Raw genomic sequence first — 25,630 nt, 5'->3', positions numbered from 1 at the left:
TTGGTGGCTGGGGGCTGTGGACCAGCGATGGAAGCTAGGGGCTTGAGGATATGCACACAGCATGTCTGTGCCTGGGGACATGTGGCTTAGTGAGACAGATGAGGGTGCCTGGATATGTACAGCTGGGTGAGGTGCAGATGTGCACAGCATGTTGTGGCAGCTATGCATGCAGCTTGTCACACAGGGTGCCATTGTGGTTTGAAAAATGTTTGCCCTGAGACCAGCAGGCTTGGTTTGGTGAGTCCCCCAGTGAACCCTTGGGACTGGCACACTGCTAATGGGTTAGTTAGCAAGAGTCTGTGCAGCCTCACCCTCCTGTGGGTGCTTCTATGCTTATTCTGGGAGGCTGGGGGAGAAGAATGGTGCCTGTGAGCTCCCTCATTGTTGGAGAAGTCCTCCAACACACTCAGGAATCAGCATGAATACATCTGTCTCCTGTTCCCGCAGCATTGTGTAAAATGCCATGTTTACATTGCCTCTCCTCACAGGCAGGAATCTGGCTATCACTCATCCTCCTGGATCTCCAAGTGCTGGGTCAGCTGACCTCCAAAGCTCCAGGATCTGAACACAAAAGTATTCAGCCCCTCTAAGTTCTAATGCCCAATGTTATGGAGATTAGTCTTCCCTGTGTCAGCTCCCTGATGAGAGGGCTCACTTTTTATGCCCCTTCTGCAAGCAGATGGCCTCCACCTTTCTGACATTCCTAACCTTTCTGATGCAGCTTCTCTCTACTTAGGTGTGGAGTTTGTCCTGCCAGTCTTTGGATCACTCTCTGGTTCATGGACTTGGATGTGGATGTTATGCAGTTGAAAACATGGGACAGGGTGAGCTCAGGGTCCTCTTACTTTGCTATTATTAATTTTTTAAATGTCTTATTATTTTGGATTTTTGAGACATGGGAAGACAGACTCATATCACACATGCACTTCAGGATTGGAAAGGAACTTTCCCACATTTGCTTCTATTATTTTATGTTTTGACACTCTCTTTAATGAGGTATAATTACATATAACAAAGCCTCAAGTTAAAGGGTATAATTTGATGAGATTGAGGGTACAGGACCATGAGTACAGCACCATGAAATCGTAGGGTTTCTCCCTAAACCTTCCATCACAATCCCTTTGTGTCTAATGCTAATGTTGCTTTTGAAGTAAGGACTACTTTTTTTTCCCACGTTTTCACATATTGCCCAGGTGTCTGAAAGCCGACATTGGGGTATCTCCTTTTCCGATAGTCTATATTCCCATAAGTTTTGCAGTCGGTCTACCTTTGGACTTTTGCCTCTATTGTATCTCTCTGTATGTTCACATACTTTCGTTGCACTAATTTAATGATGAGGTCTTCATCATCACTTTAATTTTCACTAAATGGTATGAGCTGCAGTTCCACTTATGACAGAATGTACAGGCTTCCTGTGATATGTATTCAAGAGCAAGGCAGATATCCTGAGCACTTGAGCTGAGAATGTCACTCTGTCTTTTTGCCAGCCCTCTTCCCTTCCCTGAGAGACAAGAATCTCCTTTTGTTCACACAGAAATGTGGGTGAAGTCAGTAGAAAACATTTTGCCTTCTCTCTTCTTCCCTTTATCTCTCAAAATCCTTGCCACTATCTTCTGCCTTCCCTTTCTCTGACTCAATCTCCCAGGCCCACTGTTCCACTCCAGCCATGATCAGGGTGTCCTCCAGCTGCTGGCCTCTGCCCTTTCCAACCCTCAGTGAGAAATCTGGAGTAGGATTATGCAGTTCACAGGACTGATCAAGAAATATGTGGTCCTCAGAGCCCTCCTGCACAAGGTTGCTGTCCGTGGAAACATGGCATCCTCAGGGAGGATCTGACTCCATGTGTGGCCTCCTCACTCATCTCCCACAGTCACTGCTAGTCCCTGATCCTTACCCGCCATTAGAAATCAGCCATATGCTAGGGTCAGGTACCTGTCTATCTGACCCCAAGCACCAGGAGTCAGTGAATATTTCTAAAATAAATGAGCACAAGCACCCCATGCATCTAGATATAGCAAGTTACCATCACCCCAGAAAACTCTCTTGGGCTCCTCTGCAAAAAGGGCGATCTTGCTACTATCCTCCATCACTGCAATTTATGCTAGTTTGTTACCTGTGTGTATAGGAACCGCACTGTGTGCATTCGATGGGGGGTGAGAGTAGGTCCTCCTAGAAGCAAACACTGAAACAGAGACAGAACAGTGAAAGTAGTATTAAGGGATACTAAGAAAAAACAAAGTGGAGAGCGCAGGGTGGGCAGAGAAAGCATGCAGGCAGATCTGACACATTTTTAAGACATAAAATCACCATACTCTGTCATCTCACACAGTCCTCTTCAAATTTCTAAATAGTTGTCGTATAAGGCAGTGAGATTTACGAGATTTGGGGTTGTTTCCCTATGGTCTTATGTTTTCCTACATGCATTCCCTCTTCAGTACTTAATCTGTGGCCTCAGGTGAACACTTTAGTGTGTGGATGCATCTGCGAGTCTATATGTAACGGAATACGATTGTCTTCAGATCTCAGATGTAGAACTCTGATATACACATTCTCGTAATTATCTTTTTCTTTCTTTGTCTGGTAGGGCCTGAATATTAATAGAATAAGTGTGTCGTTGTCTTCTTCTTTAAAGTAGCGATCCCCAATCCCTGGGCTGAGGCGTTAACCATCTTAGTTTAATGAACTTCTGTGAGCATCTTTTTTGATGTTCATTTGTGTGGAGATATCTTAATTGAAACTGTGAGAAGGGTGAGTGAACATTTCCCAGACATTTTGCAGATGTATTCTGTATTCAGTGTCTTCTTTTCATTATGTCCTTCGAAACAAATATTACCTTTCACAAATAACACAGCTGAGACTCTGTGTAGGTCCCACTGAGAATTGGTATTCTGGCTGAGACAGGAACACAGGGAAACCTTCGGGATATTGTGAGAGAAGTTTAAGGAGATAGATCCAGCAGGGGTGGCATCTGGGCATCCCTGAATTGTAGGTTGACCCAGACTGAAGGCCAATGCAGGCACTCAGCTGATCTAGATCCTGTCTTCACTTTTAGTCTCATTGAAGGATATGAACTTAGGCAGACAAGCATTTCCTTAAGACCAAGTTAAATTTCCTATTTATCCAGGGCATTTTTCACCCATAAATATCCAGAACCTTCAGACAACGCAGGGAGACAACAAACTTTTTAGATGATCACCTAGGTGCACTTTAACAAATAAGATATTTTGGAGAGGAACCTTGCATTGTGCACTGTGAGTGATACCACATAGCAGCTCCTGTGGAACTCATGCTCCCTGCTCAGGCTGTGGTCAGGAATGGCCTGCAACTGCATCTCACTGAACCCAGGACCCTCTCCTCTGCACTTCCTCAAACTCCGCCTAATGTCCTCAAATTCCTCAAATTTCTATTCCTGTGTGATTCAAGTTTACCCCACTCCTTCACTGGTGCTTCCATTATGGTCAACACAAGGTCTGTGTCTCATAATGCATGTGCCCCATTTCACACAGGACACCTAAGGCACCTACACTTAGGGGTGCATCTCATCCTTCACAGACCTCAAAACATTGTGTCTGTAAAATATGCACCAGTACACCCGATACATCTGTCTTTGTGTAAAAATCCTGGCTTTTTGGCAAGAGAAACCTAAAGCTGACCTCATTACAGGGAAATGATACAGTCCATTGAACATATGTCCTGAGAAACTTGATATATGTTACAAAGTCCTCAGGCAGTTTTGCAGTTGAATTGCCAAGCCCTAACAACCATCTCTACATTTTTCCCACAAAGTATTTCACGAAGTAGATGAATATGCTTTACAAATCCCTAATCCAATTCAGGTTATCTACCCAAATGGAGGAGGTGGAGGAGGGGGAGGTGGTTCATAGCCCATGACTTTTGATGAAGGACTGTCCATGGGGTTAGGGTTAGGGTTAGGGGTTAGCGTTAGGTTTAGATGGTTAGAGCTAAAGGGTTAGGATTAGGGTGAAGGTTATGTTTAGGGTAGGGGTTAGGGTTGGGTGATGGTTAGGGTAGGGCTTAGGTGTTAGGGTCAGTGTCAGTATGAGCTTCAGGGTTAGGGTCACGGTCAGGGTAGTGACTGGGTCAGGGGATAGGTGTTAGGATTTAGGGTTTATTGTTTAGAGTTTAGGGTTTAGGGTTTGGGGTAGGGGTTAGGTTTTTGGGGTTAGGTGTTAGTGGTTAGGATTTAGGGTTAGGGTCAGGGTCAATGTTTAGTTTAGGGTTAGTGTTTAGGATTTATGGTTTAGGGATTAGGGTTAGAGTTTAGTGTTCAGGTGTAGGGTTTAAGTTTATGGTTACAGTTAGGATTCGGGTTAGGATTGGGGTTTGGGTTCAGGGTTATGGAGTAGGGTTAAGGGTTAGTGTTATGGTTGCAGTTGGGTTTGGGATTAGGGTAGGGTTAGTGCCATGGTTTGGGTTAGGGATAAGATTTAGGGCTAGGATTAAGGTTAGGGCTTGTGGTGGTTTAGGGTTAGTGGTTAGGATTAGGTTCTAGGACATTGCAGAGGCTGAACCCACAGCATTGAACTTGTCTCCCCGAAGGGCTGAGTTTAGGTTCCAAGGTCGGGTGCCTGTCAGGAGTAATCTCTTGGTTCCATCCCAGAAAACTCTATGGGAGAGTGTTCTGGTAGGCCTCTAGAATCATTTAGGCCTGTTGCACCCAGGTTTTGGAAATGACATGGTGATGTTCCAGGTTCTATGTCGTGATCCTGCACCGCTTCTGGACCCCAGGTGCATGGTGTTGTCAGACTTTGCTTCTGGGTCCCCATGGGTAGAGAGCCTTAACTAGGGGTATGATTTGTTACAGAGATGTCACCAGGGCCGAAGCGACTCTAGTCTCGTGATCTCCCTCCAGGCCTGAATTGAGGACCCATGCGACGGTGTGTATCAACTGTAGGGTTAGGGTTGTGATAGTGTTAGGATTTGGTTGAGGGTTCTGTTTCGGTTTAGGGATAGGTTTAGGGTTATGTTCCAGGAGACACCAGGCGCTGAACCCAGAGCAGTGAAGTTGTGTCCCTGAAAGTCTAGTTTGAAGGCATAATGGAGGGTGCTGATTAGCATTAGTCTTTGAGTTCCAAGGCTAGACAACTGTATAGGCCACTATTCGGGTAGGCCTCTGGAAATCTCTCTGGAGCTTCAGCCGGTCCTTCAAAAGGACATAGTATATTAAAGCTTCTATGCGGAGTGATGCTGCACAGCTTGTGTTCTCCTGGCGTGTGGTGTTGTCATATGTAGTTTTGGGGTCCAATGGCAAGAGAGCCTTATCTAGGGTCAGGGTTCGTGATGTTACCAGCTCCAAGCAAAACCAGTCTCATCATCTCCCTCGAGGTCTGAAGTGAGGGCCAATACGATGATTCAGATCAATTGTAGGGTTTGGGTTCGAGTTAGGTTTCGGTTTCAGTTGAGGTTTCAGATTAGGGTTAGGAGTAGGGTTTGGGGTTTGTTCCCAGGAGGTTCAAGGCGCTGAACCCATAGCAATGCACTTGTCTCCCCGAAGGGCTGAGTTGAGGGCACAAGGGAGGGTGCCGGTCAGGATTTGTCTTTGGGTTCCAAGGCCAGACAACTCTTCGGGCCACTGGTCGGTTAGGCCTCAGGAATACTTTCGAGCACCTGAAGCCCAGCCTTGGAAACGACATGGTGATGTTCCAGGTTCTATGTGGAGTATCCTGCATGGCTCTGTACCCCAGGCACGTGGTGTTGTTATTTTGGTATTGGGTCCCCATGGGGAAAGAGCCTTGGCTAGGATTAGGGTTAGGTCCATGGACCTCACCAGGGCTGAAGCAACTCCCGTCTCATGATCTACCTCAAGGGCTGAAGTGAGGGCCCGTGTGGTGGTACGGGTCAAGTGTACAGTTAGGGTTCGAGACTGGGTTAGGTTTTGGTTGGCTGTTCTGGTTGGGGTTAGGGTTACGGTTAGATCCCAAGAGGCTCCAAGCACTGAACCCACAGCAGTGTGGCTGTCTACCCAAATGGCTGAGTAGAGGGCTCAAGTGCGGGTGCTGGTCAGGAGTAGTCTTTGGGTTCCTACACCAGACACCTCTATGGACCACTGGTTGGGTAGGCGTCAGGATTCCTCTCGGATAGCTTCAGCTGGGGTTTGGAAATGACATGGTATGATCCAGATTATATGCTGAGTGATCTTGCACCATTTCTGCACCCCAGGCGCTTGGTGTTGTCAGACTTTGGTATTGGGTCCCCTTGGGAAAGAATCTTAGCTCGTGGTAGGTTTTGGCCCGGGATGTCGTCACCAGGGCCAAAGCAACTCGTCTTGTGATCTCCCTTGAGGGCTGAAGTGAGGGCCCATGTGACTGTGCGGCTCAACTGTAGGGTTAGTTTTTGAGATAGGGTTAGGTTTTGGTTGAGGGTTCTGGTTAGCGTTAGGTCCCAACAGGCTCCAGGCGCTGAAACCACAGCAGTGCAGTTGACTCCCTGAAGGGCTGAATTGAGGGCACAAGAGAGGGTGCTCTCAGGATTAGTCTTTGGATTCCAAGGCCAGACAACGGTGTGGCCAGTGTTCGGGTAGGCCTCAGGAATACTCTCGGACAGCTGCTGCTGGGCCTTGGAAATAACATGGTGATGTTCCAGATTCTATCCTGAGTGATCCTGCACTGCTTCTGTACCATAGGCGCGTGGTGTTGTCAGTTTGGTATTGGGTCCTTATGGGGAGAGAGCCTTAACTAGGGTTAGGGTTCGGTCCAGAGACGACACCAGGGCCCAAGCGACTCCAGTCTCATGATCTCCCTCGAGGGCTGAATTGAGGGTCCATGCAATGGTATGAGTCATGGGTTATGGTTCGAGATACGGTTAGGTTTCTGTTGAGGGTTCTGGTTAGGGTTAGGTCCCAGGATTCTACCTGCACTGAACCCACAGCAGTGCAGTTGTCTCTCCAAAAGACTGAGTTGAGGGCACAAGGGAGGGTGCCTGTCAGGATTAGTCTTTGGGTCCTAGGCCATACAATTCTATGGACCACTCGTCTGTTAGGCCTCAGGAATTCTCCAGATCACCTGTAGTCGGGCCTTGGAAATGACTTGGTGATGTTCCAGGTTCTATACCGAGTGATCCTACATCGCTTCTGGACCCCAGGCACGTGGTGTTGTGAGAGTTTGGTATTGGGTCCCCACAGGGAGAGAGCCCTAGCTAGGGTTAGGGTTTGGTCCAGGGATGTCGCCAAGTGCAAAGCGACTCAAGTCTCGTGATCTCCCTCAAGGGCTGAAGTGAGGGCCCATGTGACGGTGCAGGTCAAGTGTAGGGTTAGGTTTCGGTTGAGGGTTTTGGTTAGGGGTAGGGTTAGGTCCCAGGAGGCACCTGGCGCTGAGTCCACAGCAGTGCATTTGTCTTCCTGAAAGACTGAGTTGAGGGCACATGGGAGGATGCTGGTCAGGTTTAGTCTTTCCGTTCCAATTCCAGACAACTGTATGCCGTTGGTCATGTAGGCCTCAGCAATCCTTTTGGGCAGCCTCAGTCAGGCCTGAGAAATGAAATGCTGAGATTCCCGGTTCTATCCCTAGTGATCCTGCACTGCTTCTGGACCTCAGGCATGTGATGTTGTCAGACTTTGGTATTGGGTACCCATGGGGAGACAGCCTTAGGTAGGGTAAGTGTTCCATCCAGGGATGTCGCCAGGGCTGAAACAACACCACTGTTGTGCATTCATTGGACGGCTGATGTGAGGGGACTTGTGTGTCTGTGAGTCTGCTGTAGAGTTAGTGTGCTATATATGGTTAGGTTTAGGGTGAGGGTTATGGTTCGGTTCACCGTTAGGGTTAGGTCCCAGGTGACTGAAGGCAGTGACTCTACAGCAGAGTAGTTGTCTCCCTGAAGGCCTTAGTGCAGTACAGAGGAGAGGGTGTCAGTTAGCATTAGTCTTTGGGTTCCAAAGCCAGACCAACATATGGCCCACCCTTCAGGTAGGCCTCAGGAATCCTCTCTTGCAGCTCCTGTCGTCTTTGCAGATGACATGGTGATATTCTATGTTCCATGCTGAGTATTTCTGCACCGATTCTCAAACCCATGTGCGTGCTGTTGTCAGACTTTGGAATTGGGTCCCCATGGGGAGAGTGCCTTAGCTAGGGTTAGGGTTCAGTCCAGGGAAGTCACCAGGGCTGCAGCGACTCCAGTTTTGTGATCTTCCTCAAGGGCTGTCTTGAAGGCCTGTTCGAGGGCGCAGGTCAAGTGTGGGTTATGGTTAGAGATCGTTTAGGTGTGGCGTTAGGTTTATGTTTAGGTTTACGGATAGGTTTACGGTTAGAGTTAGGGTTACGTCCCATCAGGTTCCAGGGACTGATCCACAGGAGAACGGTTGTTTACCTGAAGGGGGTAGTGGAGTACACAATGGAGGGTGCTGTTCAGGATTAGTCTTTGGGTTCCAACTTTAGATAAATATATGGGCCACCCTTCAGGTAGGCCTCAGGATTCTTCTCGTGAAGCTACTTTCGTGCTTTGCATATGACATGGTGATGTTCCACGTTCCATGCCTAGTATTTATGCACCGATTCTCAATCCCGTGTGTGTGCTGTTGTCAGACTTTGGAAATGAGTCCCCATGGGGATAGACACTTAGCTAGGGTCACGGTTCATTACAGGGAAGTCGTCAAGTCTGAAGCGACACCAGTGTATTGAATTCCATGGAGGGCTGAAGTGAGGGCACAATCGCGGCTGTGAATCTGGTTTAGAGTTAGTGTGCTAGATAGGGTTAGGTGTAGGGTGAAGGTTATGGTTAGGGTTATGATTAGAGTTAGGGTTAGGTCTCAGGAGGCTCTAGGCACTGAACCCACAACAGTGGTGTTGTCTCCACGAAGAGGTGAGTGGTGTCCCCAAGGGAGGGTGTCAGTTAGGACACGTCTTTGGGTTCCAAGGCCAGACAAATGTAAGGGCCACCCTTCAGTTAGGCCTCAGGATTTGTCTCGTGCCGCTGCAGTCGCGCTTTTGAAATGACATGGTGATGTTCCACATTCCATGTCGAGTATTTCTGTACCAATTCTCGAAACTGTGTGCATGCTGTTGTCAGACTTGGAATTGGGTCCCGACGGGGAAAGAGCCTTACCTAGGGTTTGGGTTAGGTCCAGGGAAGTCAGCAGGAGCAAATCGACTCCAGTTGCGTGATCTCCTAGAGGACTGAATTGAGGGCCCATGGGACAGTTCGGGTCAAGTGTAAGATTTGGGTTAATGTTAGGGTTAGGTGTAGGGTGAGGGTTATGGTTAGGGTTACGTTAGGGCTAGGGTTAGGTCCCAGGAGGCTTTAGGCACTGACTCCACAGCAGAGCAGTTGTTTCCCCGTTGGGCTGAGTGGAGTACACAAGGGAAGGTGCCAGTCAGGATTAGTCTTTGGGTTCCAATGCCAAACAAATATTGGGCAAGCCTCACATAGGCCTCAGGAATCCTCTCGTTCAGCTGCAGTTCTGCTTTGAAAATGACATAGTGAAGTTCCACGTTCCATGTCGAGTTTTTCTGCACGGATACTCAAACCCGTGTATGTGCTCTTGTCAGACTTTGGAATGGGTCCCCATGGGGCCAGAGCCTCAGGTTAGGTTTTGGTCCAGGGACTTCACCAGGACAGAAGCCCTAACAGTGTTGTGAGTACCATGGGGGGCAGACGTGAGGGTATGTGTGTGGTTATGGGTCTGGTGTAGTTTATTGATATTGATAGGGTTAGGTGTAGGGTCAGGATTATGTTTAGCATTAGGATTAGGTTTAGGTCCCAGAAAACTCCAGACACTGATCCCACAGCAGAGCTTGTGTTAACCTGAAGGGCCGAGTACACAAGGGAGGGTGCTGGTCAGGATTAGCCTTTGACTTCCAAGGCCAGACAAATATATGTGCCGCCCTTCGTGTAGGACTCAGGAAGCTTCTCGTGCAGCTGCAGTTGCGCTTTTGAAATGACATGGTGATGTTTTATGTTCCGTGACAAGTATTTCTGCACTGATTCTCGAACCCGTGTGCATACTGTTGTCAGACTTTGGAATTGGGTCCCCAGGGGGAGAGAGCCTCAGCTAGTGTTAGGGTTTGGTCCAGGTAAGTCGCCAGGGCCGAAGCAACTCCAGTTTTGATCTCCCTCGAGGGCTGACCTGAGGGCACATGCGAGGGTGTGGTTCAATGTAGGGTAGGGTTAGATACAGGGGTAGGTGTAGGGTAGGGTAATGGTTAGAGGTACGGTTAGAGTTACGGTTAGGTCTCTGGAGGCTCCAGGCTCTGAACGCACAACAATGTAGTAGTCTCCACGAAGGGCTTAGTGGAGTGCTCAAGGGAGCATGCCAGTCAGGATTAGTCTTTGTGTCCAAGGCCAGAGAAATGTATGGGCCACCCTTCCTATAGGCCTCAGGAATCCTCTCATGCAACTGCACTTGTGCTTTGGAAATGACAAGGTGATGTTCGACTTTCCATGCCGGGTATTTCTGCACTGATTCTCTATCCAGTGTGCATGCTCTTGTCAGATTTGGATTTGGGCACCATGGGATAGAGCCTTAGCTAGGGTTATGGTTCAGTCCTGGGAAGTCGCCATGAATAAAGCGACACCACTGTTGTGAACTCCATGGAGGGCTGAAATTAGGAACACGCATGGCTGTGGATCTGGTTCAGAGTTAGTGTGGTAGATAGGGTTAGTTGTCGTGTGAGGGGTATGTTTAGGTTACAGTTAGTGTTTTGTTTAGGTCCCCAGAGGCTCCAGGCACTGACCCCACAGCACAGCAGTTGTATCCCCAAATGCTGAGTGGAGTACACAAGGGAGGGTGCCAGTCAGTATCAGTCCTTAGGATCCAAAGGCAGAGAGACGTATGGGCCACCCTTCAAATAGGCCTCGGGAATCCTGTCGTGCAGCTGCAGTCGTGCTTTGCAAATAACATGGTGATGATACACATTCCATGCCAAGTATTTCTACACCTATTTTCGAACCTCGTGTGTGCTATTGTCAGATTTTGGACTTGGTTCCCCATGGGGAGAGACACTTAGATAAGTTTAGGTTTTGGTCCAGGAATGTCACCAGGGCCGAAGCAACTCCAGTGTTGTGAATTCCATGGAGCTCTGAAGTCAGGGCACATGCGCAGCTGTGGGTCTTGTGTAGACTTAATGAGATAGATAGGGTTCAGTGTAGGGTGACATTTGTGGTTAGGGTTACTGTTATGTTTAGGTGTAGGTCCCATGAGACTCCAGACACAGACCCCAAACACAGCAGGTGTCAACCTGAAGAGCTGAGTGTAGTACACAAGGAAGGGTGCCCGTCAGTCTTCGTATTTGGGTTCCAAGTCCAAACAAATGTATGGGCCACCCTTTGGGTAGGCCTCAGGATTCCTCCCGTGCAGCTGCAGTCGTGATTTGGAAGTGACATGGTGAGGTTCCAAGTTCCATGTCAACTATTTCTGGACCAATTCTTGAGCCAGTGTGTGAGCTGTTGTCAGACATTGGAATTGGGTCCCAATGGGTACAGAGCCTTAGCTAGGGTTAGAGTTCGTTCCAGCGGTGTGGCCATGGTTGAAGAGGCTCCAGTCTCGTGATCTCGCTGGAGGGTTGAATTGAGTGCCCATGCGAGTGTGTGGGTCAAGTGTAGTGTTTAGGTTAGACATAGGGTTAGGTGTAGGTTGAAGTTTACCATTAGGGTTATGATTAGGGTTAGGGTTAGGTCCTAACCCAGCAAGCTCCAGGCACTGAATGCACAGCAGAGCAATTGTCTCCCTGAAGGGCTAAGTGTAGGACACAAGGGAGGGTGCCTGTCAGGATTAGTCTTTGGGTTCCGAAGGCCAGGCAAATGTATGGGCCACCCATCGGGTAGGCCTCAGGAATCCTCTTGTGCAGTTGCAGTCGCTCTTTTGAAATGACATGGTTATGTTCCACGTTCCATGCTGAGTATCGTTGCACCGATTTTCGAACCCTTGTGGGTGCTGTTGTCAGATTTTAGAATTGGGTCCCCATGGGGAGAAAGCCTTGGCCAGGGTTACAGTTCAGTCTATTGAAGTCAACAGGGCTAAAGTGACTCCAGTCTCATGATCTCCCTTGAGGGCTGTGTTGAGGGCCCTAGCGAAGGTGGGAGTCAAGTATAGGGTTCAGTTAGAGATAGGGTTAGGTGTAAGTTGAGGGTTATGTTTAGGGTTATGGTTAGGGTTAGGTTTAGGTCCCATGAGGCTCCAGGCACTGAACCCACCAGAGTGCAGTTGTCTCCCCGAAAGGCTGAGTGGAGTGCATAAGGGAGCGTACTGGTTAGTATCATTTCTTAGGATCCAAGGGCAGAGAGATGTTTGGGCCACTCTTGGAATAGGCCTCAGGAATCCTGTCGTGCAGCTGCAATCACACTTTGCAAAAGACATGGTGATGTTCCACGTTCCATGCCGAGTATTGTTGCACTGATTCTCGAACCCATGTGCGTGATGTTGTCAGACTTTGGAATCGGGTCCCCATGGGGACAGACACTTAGCTAGGGTAAGGGTTCGGTATAGGGAAGTCACTAAGTCCGAAGAAACACCAATGTTGTTAATTCCATGGAGGGCTGAAGTGAGGGCACATGTGCGGCTGCGGATCTGGTTTACATTTCATGTGCTAGATAGGGTTAAGTGTAGGGTGACGGTTATGGTTAGGGTTATGGTTACGGTTAGTGTTTAGTCCCAGGAGGCTTTCCATCCATGTAGTTTCAATCGGCAAGATTTTATTCTTTTTGATTGCTAAGTAATAATCCATTGTGTGTGTGTGTGTGTGTGTGTGTGTGTGTGTATATATATACACATATACATATATGTATAGACACATACACATATACATACTATGTATATATGTATGTATATATACCATGTCTTTATCCATTCATCTATTGATGGACATTTGGGCTTTTTCCATACTTTATTGCTGATAGTACTGCTATAAACTTTGGGGTTCACGTGTCCCTTCGAAATAGCATATCTGTATCCCTTGCATAAATACCTACTAGTGCACATGCTGGGTTGTAGAACAGTTCTTTCATTTTTTGAGGAACCTACATACTGTTTTCAAGAGTGGCTGCACCAGCAGTGCCAGACAGTGCACCAGTGCACCAGCAGTGCAAGAGTTGCTCTTTATCCATTTCCTCGCCAACATCTGTTGTTGCCTGCGTTGTTAAGGTTAGCCATTCTCACAGGGGTGAAGGGGTGTTTATTGTGGTTTTGATTTGTATTTTCCTGATGATGAGTGATTTTGAGCATTTTTTCATGTGTCGGCTGGCCATCTGGATGTCTTCCTTGGAGGAATGTTTGCTCATGTCTTTGCCCATTTCTTCACTGGGTTACTTGTTTTTCGGGTGTTGAGTTTGGTATGTTCTTTATAGATTTTGAATACTAATCCTTTATCTCATATGTCGTTTGCAAATATCTTCTCCCATTCTGTTGGTTGCCTTTTAGTTTTGCTGATTGTTTCCTTCTCTGTGCAGGAGCTTTTTATTTTGATGAGGTCCTAATAGTTCATTTTTGCTTTTGTTTCCCTTGCCTCTGGAGGCGTGTTGAGTAAGAAGTTGTGGACGCCAACCTTAAGAGGTTTTTTCCTGCTTTCCCCTTGAGGATTTTGATGGCTGCCTATCTTACGTTTAGGTCTTTCATCCGTTTTGAGTGTCTTTTTGTGTGGGAAAGTGGTCCAGGCTCATTCTTCTGCATATCACTGTTCAGTTTTCCCAGCACACTTGCTGAGGAGACTGTCTTTATTCCATTGGATCTTCTTTCTTTTGGACAAAGATTAGTTGGCCATACACATCTGTGGGTCCAATTCTGTGTTCCTATTCTGTTCCATTGATCTGAGTGTCTGTTCTGTGCCAGTACCATACTGTCTTGATGATTACAGCTTTGTAATACAGCTGGAAGTCCAGGATTGTGATACCTCCTACTTAGGTTTTCTTTTTCAAGATTGCTTTGGCTATTCAGGGTCTTTTCTGGTTCCATACAAATTGAAGGATTGTTTGTTGTAACTCTGTGGAGAATGCTGGTGTTATTTCGCTAGGTATTGCTTTGAATATGTAGATTGCTTTGGGTACTATTGACATTTTGACAATATTTGTTCTTCCTATCCAGGAGCATGGAATGTTTTTCGTTTTTGTGTTTGTCATCTTCAATTTCTTTCATAATCTTTCTATAGATTTCAGTGTATAGATTTTTCACCTCTTTGGTTAGATTTATTCCTAGGTATTTTATGGGTTTTGGTGCAATTGTAAACGGGATGGATTCTGTGATTTCTCTTTCTGTTGCTTTTTTGTTTGTGTACAAGAATGCAATTAATTTCTGTGTATTGATTTTATATCCTGCCACTTCGCTGAATTCATGGATCATTTTAGCAGGTTTTGGTGGAATCCTTTTATCAAGAAAGGATGCTGTATTTTGCCAAATGCTTTCTCTGCATCTATTGAGTGCATCATGTGGTTCTTGTCCCTTCTTTTATTGATGTGATGAATCACATTGATTATTTTGTGGATATGGATCCAGCCTTGCATTCCAGGTATAAATCCCACTTTGTCGTGGTGAATAAAGTTTAAATGTATCGTTGGATCTGGTTGGCTAATATCTTGTGGAAGATTTTTGCGTCCATGTTCATCATGAAAATTGGTCTATACTTCTCCTTTTTTGTGGGATCTTTGTCTAGTTTTGGAATCCAGGTAATGCCGACTCATAGGAAGAGTTTGGATGTTTTCCTTCCATTTCTATTTTTGGGACAGCTTCAAGAGAATAGGTGTTAACTCTTCCTTAAATGTTTGGTAGAATTCTCCTGGAGAGCCATCTGGCCCTGGGCTCTTGATTTTTGGGAGATTTTTGATTACTAATTCAATTCTTTACTGGTTATGGGTCTGTTCAAATTTTCTATTTCTTCTTCTTTCAGTTTTCGTAGTTTGTATATTTCTAGGAATTTGTCCATTTCTTCCAGATTGCCCATTTTATTGGTATATAATTGCTGATAATATTCTCTTATTCTTGTTTGTATTTCTCCTGTGTTGGTTGTGATCTCTCCTCTTTCATTCTTGATTTTATTTATTTGGGTCCTTTCCTTATTCTTTTTGATCCAACTGGCTGGTGGTTTATCAATTTTATTAATTATTTCAAAGAACCAGCTTCTGGTTACATTGATCTCTTCTACTGTTTCTGTGTGTGTGGGGGGGGGGGGGAGGGTTGTTGTTGTTTGTTTTTGTTCTTGTTTTCAGTTTTGAAAGCATTGATTTTTGCTGTAATCTTTGTCATTTCTTGTCTTCTGCTGGATTTGGTTTTTATTTGATGATCTTTTTTCCATTACTTTAAGGTATAAGCTTAGGTTGTGTATCTGAGACTTTTCTTCCCTCTTTAGGAAGACCTGGATTACTAAACTTCCTCTTATGACTACCTTTGCTGCATCCCAGAGGTTTTGGGCTGTGGTGTTATCAGTTTTATTGGATTCCATGTACTTTTTAATTTTCCCTTTAACTTCTTGGTTCACCCATTCATTCTTTGTTTTTAATTTTAGTTTTTATTATTTACAACTTACATCCAAATTAGTTACCGTATAGTGCAACAGTTATTTCATGAGTAGATTCCTTAGTGCCCCTTACCCATTTATTCCATCCCCCCCAACCCCTCCAGTAACCCACTGTTTGTTCTCCATATTTATGTGTGCGCTTCTTTTGTACACCTCCCTGTTTTTATATTATTTGTTTCCCTTCCATTATATGTTCATCTGTTTTGTCTCTTAAAGTCCTCCTATGAGTGAAATCATATGATATTTGTCTTTCTCTGACTACTAATTTCACTTAGCATAATACCCTCTAGTTCCACCCATGTAGTTGCAAATGGCAAGATTTCATTCTTTTTGATTGCTGAGTAATACTCCATCACACACACACACACACACACACACACACACACACCACATCTTCTTTATCCATTCATCCATCAATGGACATTTGGGCTTTTTCCATACTTTGGCTATTGTTGATAGTGGTGCTATAATTATGGGGGTGCATGTGTCCCTTCGAAACAGCACACCTGTATCCCTTAGATAAATGCCTAGTATTGCAATTGCTGTGTCGTAGGATAGTTCTCTTTTTAGCTTTTTGAGGAGCCTCCGTATTCTTTTCCAGACTGGCTGCAGCAGCTTGCATTCCACCATTCATTGTTCAGTAGGATGTTCTTTAGTCTACAAGTATTTGTTATCGTTCCAAATTTTTTCTTGTGGTTGATTTCGAGTTTCATAGCATTGGGGGTGAAACTATGCACGGTATGATCTCTTTTTGTACTTGTTGAGTACAAGTAAACATAAAATTATTTTTATTTATTTTAGAGAGAGAGAGAGAGACACAGCATGAGCGGGGGAGGGGCAGAGAGAGAGGGAGACACAGAATCCGAAGCAGGCCTCAGGCTCTGAGTTGTCAGCACAGAGTCCGACACAGGGCTCAAACTCACAAACCATGAGATGATGACCTGAGCTGAAGTCAGATGCTTAACGGACTGAGCCCCCCAGGCACCCACTTTAATGAAATTTTAAATGACACCGTTCAAAGTGCACTTGCTACCTTGCAAACTCAGAGACAAAGAAATGTGAAGAAACAGGAAGTGGTAAGAGTTGTCTGCTGAGTTTTACCGTAATTTGGCTTTGGAGGCTTTTTGTTCATTGGGTGAAGTGAGCACAGCATATTTGCCTGCCATTTACCACAGTAGACAGTGGGTCTCTGGGAGCCAAAACTCTTTCTGACCAATGAGCTGGAATTTTACTAGGACCGCCAAGATGAGTTTTGCAATTTCAAGGACTAGGAGTTATCTTTTATTTTCACAACTAGGTAATTATCACATCATTCAACCCCGCCCTCCAAGATATGTAGAAAATACCCAAATATAGTTGAGAGAGAACGGGTTATAGCCAAAGTGTATAATTCTTTCCCTTTAAAAAAACATGTTTAAATTGTTTTATGATTTTTTTCAATTTTAGCGAGGGGGCATGCAAGTGGGGGAGAGGGCAGAGGGAAAGAGAGAGAATCTTAAGCAGGATTCACGCTCAGTGTGGAGCCCAACACAGGTCTGGATCACATGATCCTACAATCATGACCTGACCCAAAATCAAGAGTCTGATGCTCAACTGACTGAGCCACCCAGGTGTTCAATAGTCTCTTTCTCTCTGAATGCTGAATAGTAAATTTTCAACGTGAATGGGGGGATAAACAGGCATGCATGCATACATACATACATACATACATACATACGTATACCACTATGAAAGCCATGAGTTGTTAGACATGAGCTATTTTCCATCATCTTTATCTTCTAGTTATATTCATGCCTCAAGGTGTTTGTTGATTGCAATGCACGATCTTGCTGTGTGAGGTACAAATTGTTGTGTGATCAGTTTTCCGTGGAAGTCTTTCCTCATATCTGCCTTGACCACAAGATGCAAATGTTGAATTCGAGGATGTAGAGCTAAGAGTCTTGAGGTCCAATAACTGTCAATTAGAAGTTACATTTTCTGTTGGGGAGAAATCCCCATATGATGGCAATGACTTTGCATTGGTAAGGAAAAGAATACTTTCATGCCTTCATGGTTCTTGCGCTTTTTCTGTCTCACCAAAGTCAAGACTCAGGTCATGTGCACGTTTATCAAGAAAATACCTTTTTTTTTCTCCAGAAAATAAAAACTCCCTGGAAGACAAGTGTGATGCATTGAGGTCTGTGAAAGCCACAAAGGAAGCAAAAGTCAAACAGCTGAAGGAGAAAGCATATAACCTGGAAGAATTCTATGAACAAAGAAAAGTGCCTACAAAAAAGTAAGATGGGGGCACCTGGGTGGCTCAGTTGGTTGAACGTCCAACTTCGGCTCAGGTCATGATATCACGGTCCATGAGTTCAAGCCCCGTGTTGGGCTCTGTGTTGACAGTTCAGAGCCTGGAGCTTGCTTTGGATTCTGTATCTCCCTCTGCCCCTACCCAACTCAAACTCTGTCTCTATCAAAAAATGAATAAACGTTAAAAAAATTTAGAAAAGTAAGATGTTCATGTGAGAATTGTCACAAGGACTGGATTGTCTGGGAGAACATGGCAGCCAGTAGAGATAATTGTATTTCTTTTGGAACTGGGTCCAGAGTATTTTTGCCAAATGCATTCAGTAGAATTGGACCTTCCCTTCCTACCTTGCTTTCTGTAACGTAACCTGCATTTTCCTTTCTGTCCTAAGTGCTTGTCACACATTGTGCCATGTTTTTGGGGCAGAAGAGGGAAGGTACCATCATTAATAACGTTAATACTTGGATCCACTCTGGATCCACCTACACTTTCCTATAGGTTTCAATCGCATCACACTGTTTTGTCACCCAGCAATTAGGTCATTTTTGTTCAGGACCAGACATGGGTCAAAAATGTGTGGGGAAAAAATTGAATTACCTTGCTGCAGAAACAATGGAAGTTGCTTTCTGGAAAGTGGGTATGGGTACCAACAGTACTGGATCCCTACATCCATTCTTCCAGTGAGATTGTTCACTGCAGGTCCAATCCCTAAGAAAGTCAAGTTGTTTCCTGTCCCCTGATTTTTTAAGTGTAACTCTTCTGAGTCTTGGCCAAAGCCCGCAGCTTCACTAGGGCTCATCTTTGCTGGCCGCCCCTGAACTACACTTGTTTACTTCTAAGTCTGTGTCCATAAAGTTGTTCAGCTTCCTTGCTGTTCAAATGTATGCCCCCCACATCAATGATGAGTCCTAGGGAGTTTGGGTCCAACTGCCGGGCTGGCTTTGTCCTGGGCTTCCTTCTTCTCCATCTTGGTCTTGTGTGTCTTCGTGGGGTTGTCAGATATTTGGTGCATTCAGTCACATGTTTCCTCCTTTGTACAGTATTTCCTTTTGTTCTCAGGAGGAGATGGGGGACTTTAGAGTCTCTCACTTGTGTTGGAAAGTGAAGTCTTCCTTCTCTTCCCTGGAGACTCACCTTTATGTTAGTCCTTCCCACAGCTGAGGTTAGGGCTTGCTCTGTCTCACTGGCATCTTGGTTTTGTTAACTTGTAAGCTCTTTCTGTGAGTGGGTACAGCACCCTGACCACCTCTCTATCTTCAACCCCTTACAACAGAGCCACTACATTACAACCACTCCAGCAACCATTTGCTGAAGGACTGCCTGAGAGGCCAGAAGGAAATGCATGTGCCTTTCTCTGTCTAGTGCTTTTGTGTCATTTTCTAAGAGATTTTCAATTTTGCATGTGATTCTTGAGTACATCAAGTGTCAAGTTGAATCCGTCTCAATCAACACCACAAAGAGAATAGTCTGAAGGCAACACAGCCACCCAGCCTTGCCAAGCATTGCCTTTTGCTGCCTTCACTATCAATGGAATGAGTCTTGTTAAAGTAGATTTGGCTCCATGAAGTTGAGAGTTTTCCACCTGAAATCTGTTTCCTGGAAGTAAACCCAGACTGTGTGACAGTTCATATCAGGTTGTACGTCAGGAGATGATGTTGTTCTAAGATGGGCCTTTTGAAGGTGGAGGCAGGGGTTGGAGTCCTGAACGCTAGCGATGTCTGGGAGTGAGCTGCAATTTTAGTGAAACCATATTCTGGAAGGTCGTCTTTCAGATGATTGACTGTGTCATGGTACAACTTTTGGACTGAGAATCAGGGCTCCCCATGGAGGTGTAAGACTAGTGATGATCCCCTGCGTCATCCTAATGGGTACAGTTGGTCAGATACGGTTTTTCACTCACTGATGTAATGAGTCTTCACCATCTCAAACAAAAGACCAACTCTGGGAAGGCACAAAGTACAATGTTATTTGATGACTTTATGATAAAGGAGAGGAAACAAGAGAACTAGAAAGACAGCTCCAATAGCAGAGACGTGGCAGCAGACAGAAGTTGAATTTTCTTGAATTTAAATGGGGTGTTCACTTCATTTCTCTGATTGGGTTGTCAGTCTGTGCATTTATGGGAGAAGTGGGGAAAGGGATATTTGCATAGGCCTTCAAGAGTGCTGGGAGGTAAAAAGGGGGAACTTCTGGACCTTGTTCCTGACTGTGTATGTATCTTTCCCATCTTAGGAAGCTGAAAATGACACTGTGAACTGGCGGCAAAGAAGAATCAGCTGGCAGCTGCAGGTAGAATTCAAAATAGCTACAGAAGGGGCGCCTGGGTGGCTCAGTCATTTATGCGTCCAACTTCAGCTCAGGTCATAATTTCACAGTCCGTGAGTTCGAGCCCCGTGTCAGGCTCTGTGCTGACAGGTCAGAGCCTGGAGCCTGTTTCAGATTATGTTACATCTCTCTCTGTCCCTCCCCCGTTCATGCATGTGCTCACTCTCTCTGGGTCTCAAAAATAAATAAACATTAAAAAAAAAGAAAATAGCTACAGAAGAAATAAACAAGTGAGTTCAGCTAGTAATTACCAGCAGCTAGTGAAACCGCTGTTCATTATTGTGTTTTTAATCTTTTTGCAATGTTTAAAGTCAACATATGCATAGAGTATTAACAGATAAAAAAGGTAAGTTTTAGAAAGAATAAAACAAGTTTCTAAACATTTGCAGATCTCAAGTAGTGGCCAGACTGTGTGGAAACTTTGTCCATGCTAACATTCCTCGGGGGTGGTGTCAATTGTCATAATCTGTAGGAAAGCAGTGTGTCGTACAATGAATCATACCCATCAATGTGGTAGTGCCACTTCATGGCCCTCGTCTTTGCAACCCTGGGAAACATGGTGAGGATATAAGTTATAGAATAATAGAGCTTTATGATAAAAGACACTTGTCACATGATGAGTTAGAGAAAGATTGAAAATGGGAAGGAATTCTATGAACTCTGAACCCTACAGGCATGGAATAATGAGTAAGGAAAGGATGTAACAATAGCTTTGATCCTACTGTACATTGATAATCATGTGCAAAGTGTTTCATGTGTAAGAATAAATTGTATCAGGGGACAGATACGAGGTTGTTGGGAACGTGGGCAGATTATTTAAAATCATACCCAATATTGGGCCTTATCTGACAAGAGCAATTGTAACTCACAGGCAACAAACTGAACAAACACGGGAACAGCTGCAGCAGGCAGAGCTCACCTTTAGATACCAGGTAACCTGAGTTCTTCCTGACATACTGAACCCTTAGCACCTCATGCAGGTGAGTGTAGTGGCCCTTGGAATCCCTAACCACGGGCTTTTCATTGTTGGCCTTTTCAGCTCGCAGTTCATGAGAAGAATGCTCAGGACAACTAGGTGTTTTCTTGTTTCCTCCTCTTTCTTTGGTGCAGTGTGGCACCACCTTCCGACTGAAGGTGGATGTGTTTTTTTCTCCCCCAGATCAAGACTCAGATCTGGGACAGGGAGATGGCGGAGTAGGGCAGGGAGGTCGCTTACTTGAAATACAGGTGTGGTCATTTGACTTGCGTTTTTATGGGTGTTTCCAGGGATGACGCCTGCACTGTTAGTTGTCTAGTAGACGACATGGTGTTTGCGACTCTTATAGAAGTCCATTATTTTTCTGTATCCAAGACTGGATGGAATGGAAGCAAAGAGGCTGCCTGAGGGATACACGATCCAGAAACCAATGGCTGCAAGACCAGAGACGCAGAACCCTCCAAGGAGAGGTAAGGAGCACGTTGTGATGTGCCGCAATCTTAACTTCTGCTGTGCAGCCTGTTCCTGTGGATGATCATTGTGTGGTCTGGAAAGAATCACAAGCACTAAGGACGGCAGGTGGTCTGAAAGGGTGACAGAAGGGTGTTCTCCTCTGGTGCTGCAGACAGTGAGGCACTTGTTCCTGTGACTGGTGGAGCTCATGCCCCTCCTCTGACTGTGACCCTCCCACCTCCTCTAGCCTCCCCCTGTCTGAAGAGCCTGGAAAGGATGACAGGACATGGGCCTCATCCTTCTTCCCACCCAGACTCAATGTGAAGACTTTATTTGAGGAGAAGGTCATTTATTCACTAGTTTTAACAGTCTTTATTTTTGTTTGCTTTTGGGATGTAGCCCTACATCCCTCAATTCAAGTTCCATAAAGCTTAGCTGAATCCTCTGATGGTATCAGTGCAACTCTGCAGCTTCACTGCTAACTTCTCACAGTTTTCCTTTTCTCAATAGTGTAAAATTAGTCTTTCGTTATATACTAACAGCTCTCATGTGGAAGACGGCTTGTAGATAAGCTGAGAGATTGAACAATTTGCCTGAAGTCTGAAGAAATGCACGCTTCTTGAGGACTCATTGAGGATATACACGAAACCAGTATTCTCAATGTTATTCTTTTTTATTTTTAAGTTTATTTAAGTTTATTTATTTTGAGAGAGGCAGAGACAGAATGCCAAGCAGGCTCCACACTTTCAGTGAGGAACCCAATGCTGGGCTTGAATTCACAAGCTGTGAGATCGTGACCTGAGCCAAAATTAAGAGTCGGATGCTGAATTCAAGCATCCTCATATTAATTCTTGATCTGTAATGACACAATGATTTCCCATGATGTATACTGAGAAAACTGCTTTACTGATGAATTCTTAATTGCTAGTTGTGCCTGACCTGTCCACAGTTATGTGATTAATTACGAAACAATATGAACTAGGGCACCGTGAGGTCTTTATCAAGGTGAGGGGATGGTTCTCTCCCTTATCCTTGGGGGTCACCTAAGGCATGTGGGATACCCTCTGCCTCTGGTCAGGGACCTGACTGTAGGGAAAAGTTTAAGATATTTGAGGAATGAGTTGAGGGATTGTTTTCATTCCGCCCAGTCCTCTGAAAGCAGAATAAACCTCTGTCCCTTCTAGGGTCTTTAGTAGATCGAGAAACTGCTGAAACCTCTGTGAGTTACAGCGGCTCTGGCTGTACCAAGAATGCAGACAAGGACAAGGTAAATGCTGGGGCCATTCTCAGTTGTCACTCTCTTGGGAAACCCTCATCTTTATGTACAGCACGCTCTCCCAGCCTTGTCTCGTTTTGCATGTTGTGTGATATGTCTGTTTCTTGTTTTCGAAATGCATGCTCATAACCCAGGAGCCCACAGGCTTCTCCATTTTTAGTCTGTCAGCTTTCTGTCGCAACTTTAGAAGCCAAAAGCGCTTAGAGACTGAGTACCTACCTTAAGGTTTTTCTGTGAGTTTCAAGAAATAATGAGAGGAAGATGACTGCACACTCCAAACAGAAGTCTCCTGGCCTGGGTGACCCCTTCCAGACCTCACCTCTGTGGGAAGAGTGTGGCTGCTATGTCTTTCTTTCTTGATTCTGGCTAGGAGATGAACCTGTTAGAAACGACCTCATGACTCCAACTTTATATTTTGTGCCCTGTGCCATTTAGAGTGGTCCTAGATAAAGCCAGTGTCATCACTCATCACCTTCCTGTCTTTGTTGGTAAATGACTTGCCTGGAATCCTTCCAGCTATACCTTTGCTAAAAATAGTTTGAACACTATGTCCTTCAATTGTGTTTCTATGAGCAGTTTTTGGTTTCTGTACCCAGTCACTGTTAGAGCTGATACAGTCTCATGACACATACCAGGAGTTTTATACCAAAACACTTGCATGAAATCTGTTATGTGAATTTCTCCTTCTTTTTTTCTGTTGCACATAATTACTCTGTGTCCTGTAGTATGCTTAAGGTCATAATTCCCTATGAATTAAGATGAACACATCTGAGCTTTGTAGACATTCACAAGTGACTTGTTGTTCACAGAAGACTCTCATTCCCCTGCAAGATTCCAGGCATTCTCCACTCCCCAGAGGTCTCAGAGGCCATTGACAACACTTCAAGAGGGAAGACTCCTTTCTCAGGGAGAGGACCAGAGGAGGCACAGTGAGGGTCCGGCTGCAGAACTTTTTGCCAGGAGTGGCTGTGATTCCATGAGCAGAATATGAGCCGTGTATTCCCACTCATTTTTTCATGTGTGTGTTCTTAATATACCAAAAGCAGAACATCTGGAGTCGCTGTAGAGGAGGGATGCAGGGTGAACCTGGACATCGATGGCTGCCTGTCTGGAGAATGCTACTTCATTAATCTGTAATTACTTCTGTTAAGCCTCTAGGACAGGACCCTTGCCATTTTACTTCCACAGACATGGGCAGTGATGTGTGGTGGCAGTAGGTTAACCTCTTGCATCTACTACCCCAAGCTGTAGGTGGTGTCCAGTGGCAGGGACAGAGTTTTCAGGTACTGATGCTACTCTCTTGGATCCTGGTGGCAGAGAAGGTGGCAGGTGCTGACACATTCTTCTCTGGGTTACAGCTGATTTTGGTATTGGTTCTCTTGTCTGGCATATGGATGTAGCTGTCACTTCTGCAGGGCAGTCTGGATCCTGGGGACCTCCTCCGTTAACTGGATGATTCTGCATGCCCTACCCTGGAGACGCCCCCGCTCCCATGGACTATTAGGCACGTCCACCTAATTAGTCCATCTAATTCAGGACGTCCTGAACCTTGGTGGCCCTGGGGCCACCTGGAACCCCTCCACCTGCAACACTTGGTAAGATGATCTAAGCACTAGGAGTTGACTTGTAAGACACACTCACCTTATTTTTGTTGCTGTTAGGTCTTGGGCCAAGGTGCAGAGGCGGTACCACAGACCATTGTGATGCAAGGGGAATGTGTCTGCTGCCATTACCATATTCCTCAAGTTTCTCAGGATCTCATCTTTGTCCTTTCCCCCACCATGGGTTGGTACAGGCGTCTCTTGTGGAGAAGGAATGGGGCCGTATGCAGAAAAGCAGATGTAGCGCTTCACCAGAAGTGCCCTGTACACAGTCCACGTGCTGGGATCTGTGAGGCATGAGGCAAAACATAACGTATGTCCATCTAGTTGTGCCCCCAGCCATCCATAGTTGTTCGCTGAGTGATGAATACATCTGAATCAGGGCTTTTTAGGAGTCTTCATCAAGTTATAAGGGATGGTTCTTCAAGTTCTTCTTGGGGATCACTGGAGGTATGTGGGACACCCTGTGCATGTAATTTGGGGTCTCACTGGGGCAAAGAGTTTAAGTTGTCAGAAGTATCAGGGGAGGGTCTTTTGTTTTTGATCTCCAAACAGTCTACTCAAATCAGAATAAACCTCCATCCGTTCTAGGGCTTTTTGCAGGTCCAGAAGTAGGTGTCACAACCAAGAGTGACATCGACATTGGCTCTGCCAAAACTGCCGAGAAGCACAAAGTAAATGCTGTGGCCATTTTCAGTTCTAAGTCTTTACAGACAGCCACATCTTTCTGTACAGGACACTCTCCTGCCATTATCTCTGGTTTGTGTGTCGTATGGTATGTCTGCTGTTTTTGTTTTTTTCCCAAATGCAAAACCTTTACCGCTGAGTCTACAGGCTTCCCTGTTTTCCAGCTGGCATCTGTTTGTGGTAACTTGAGCAGCTAAGCATGCCTAAAGGTGGGGACCATAGGGCTTTTCCAATGTGTTCCTGGAATAAATCAAGGAGGATGACACCACCCTCCACTTGGAAGTCTCCTACTTTGGCTCATTCTCTGTGGATCTCCTCAATGTGAAATCATTGCTCTTGCTGTGTCTTCCTCTCCTGTTTCCTTCTTTCGAGGGTTTTAACGTGGTCAGAAAAATCTGTGGGTATCCTTACAATTTGAAAATGCGAACTGCCTTCACTCCAACCTATATTTTTGTATGTGTCATTTAGAATGGTCTTAGACAAAGTAAATTTCATACCCATCAGCATTTTGGTAAACATGCTGTCCAGAATCCCCTCAGGTGTGCCCTGGGCATAAATACTCTCAAC

General features: G+C 45.4%; 3 long non-coding RNA genes across 4 annotated transcripts; all 3 read left to right on the top strand.

Annotated features, from left to right (window-relative positions):
- The first annotated feature begins 486 nt into the window (after positions 1 to 486).
- On the top strand, positions 487 to 21,320 carry LOC147577021 (uncharacterized). 2 transcript variants are annotated; one of them, XR_015241398.1, is made up of 6 exons: positions 487 to 573; positions 17,592 to 17,730; positions 19,978 to 20,034; positions 20,942 to 21,002; positions 21,110 to 21,145; positions 21,230 to 21,320. It is a non-coding gene; the product is annotated as an uncharacterized LOC147577021 (long non-coding RNA). The 2 variants fall into 2 exon arrangements; XR_015241397.1 differs by lacking the exon at positions 20,942 to 21,002 and having other exon boundaries at positions 21,230 to 21,319.
- A 100-nt stretch (positions 21,321 to 21,420) lies between these two features.
- LOC147577020 (uncharacterized) lies at positions 21,421 to 24,291 on the top strand. The gene is made up of 3 exons (XR_015241400.1): positions 21,421 to 21,516; positions 22,684 to 22,766; positions 24,191 to 24,291. It is a non-coding gene; the product is annotated as an uncharacterized LOC147577020 (long non-coding RNA).
- Positions 24,292 to 24,312: 21 nt separating this feature from the next.
- LOC147577019 (uncharacterized) lies at positions 24,313 to 25,332 on the top strand. The gene is made up of 2 exons (XR_015241399.1): positions 24,313 to 24,370; positions 24,968 to 25,332. It is a non-coding gene; the product is annotated as an uncharacterized LOC147577019 (long non-coding RNA).
- Positions 25,333 to 25,630: the final 298 nt, after the last annotated feature.

Source organism: Puma concolor, chromosome D1, assembly GCF_028749965.1.
Source record: "Puma concolor isolate L17-30 chromosome D1, mPumCon1.1.hap2, whole genome shotgun sequence".
Classification (NCBI taxonomy): Eukaryota; Metazoa; Chordata; class Mammalia; order Carnivora; family Felidae; genus Puma; species Puma concolor.
Note: the sequence above shows the minus strand (reverse complement) of the source record. Positions and strands in the feature narration are given on the sequence as shown.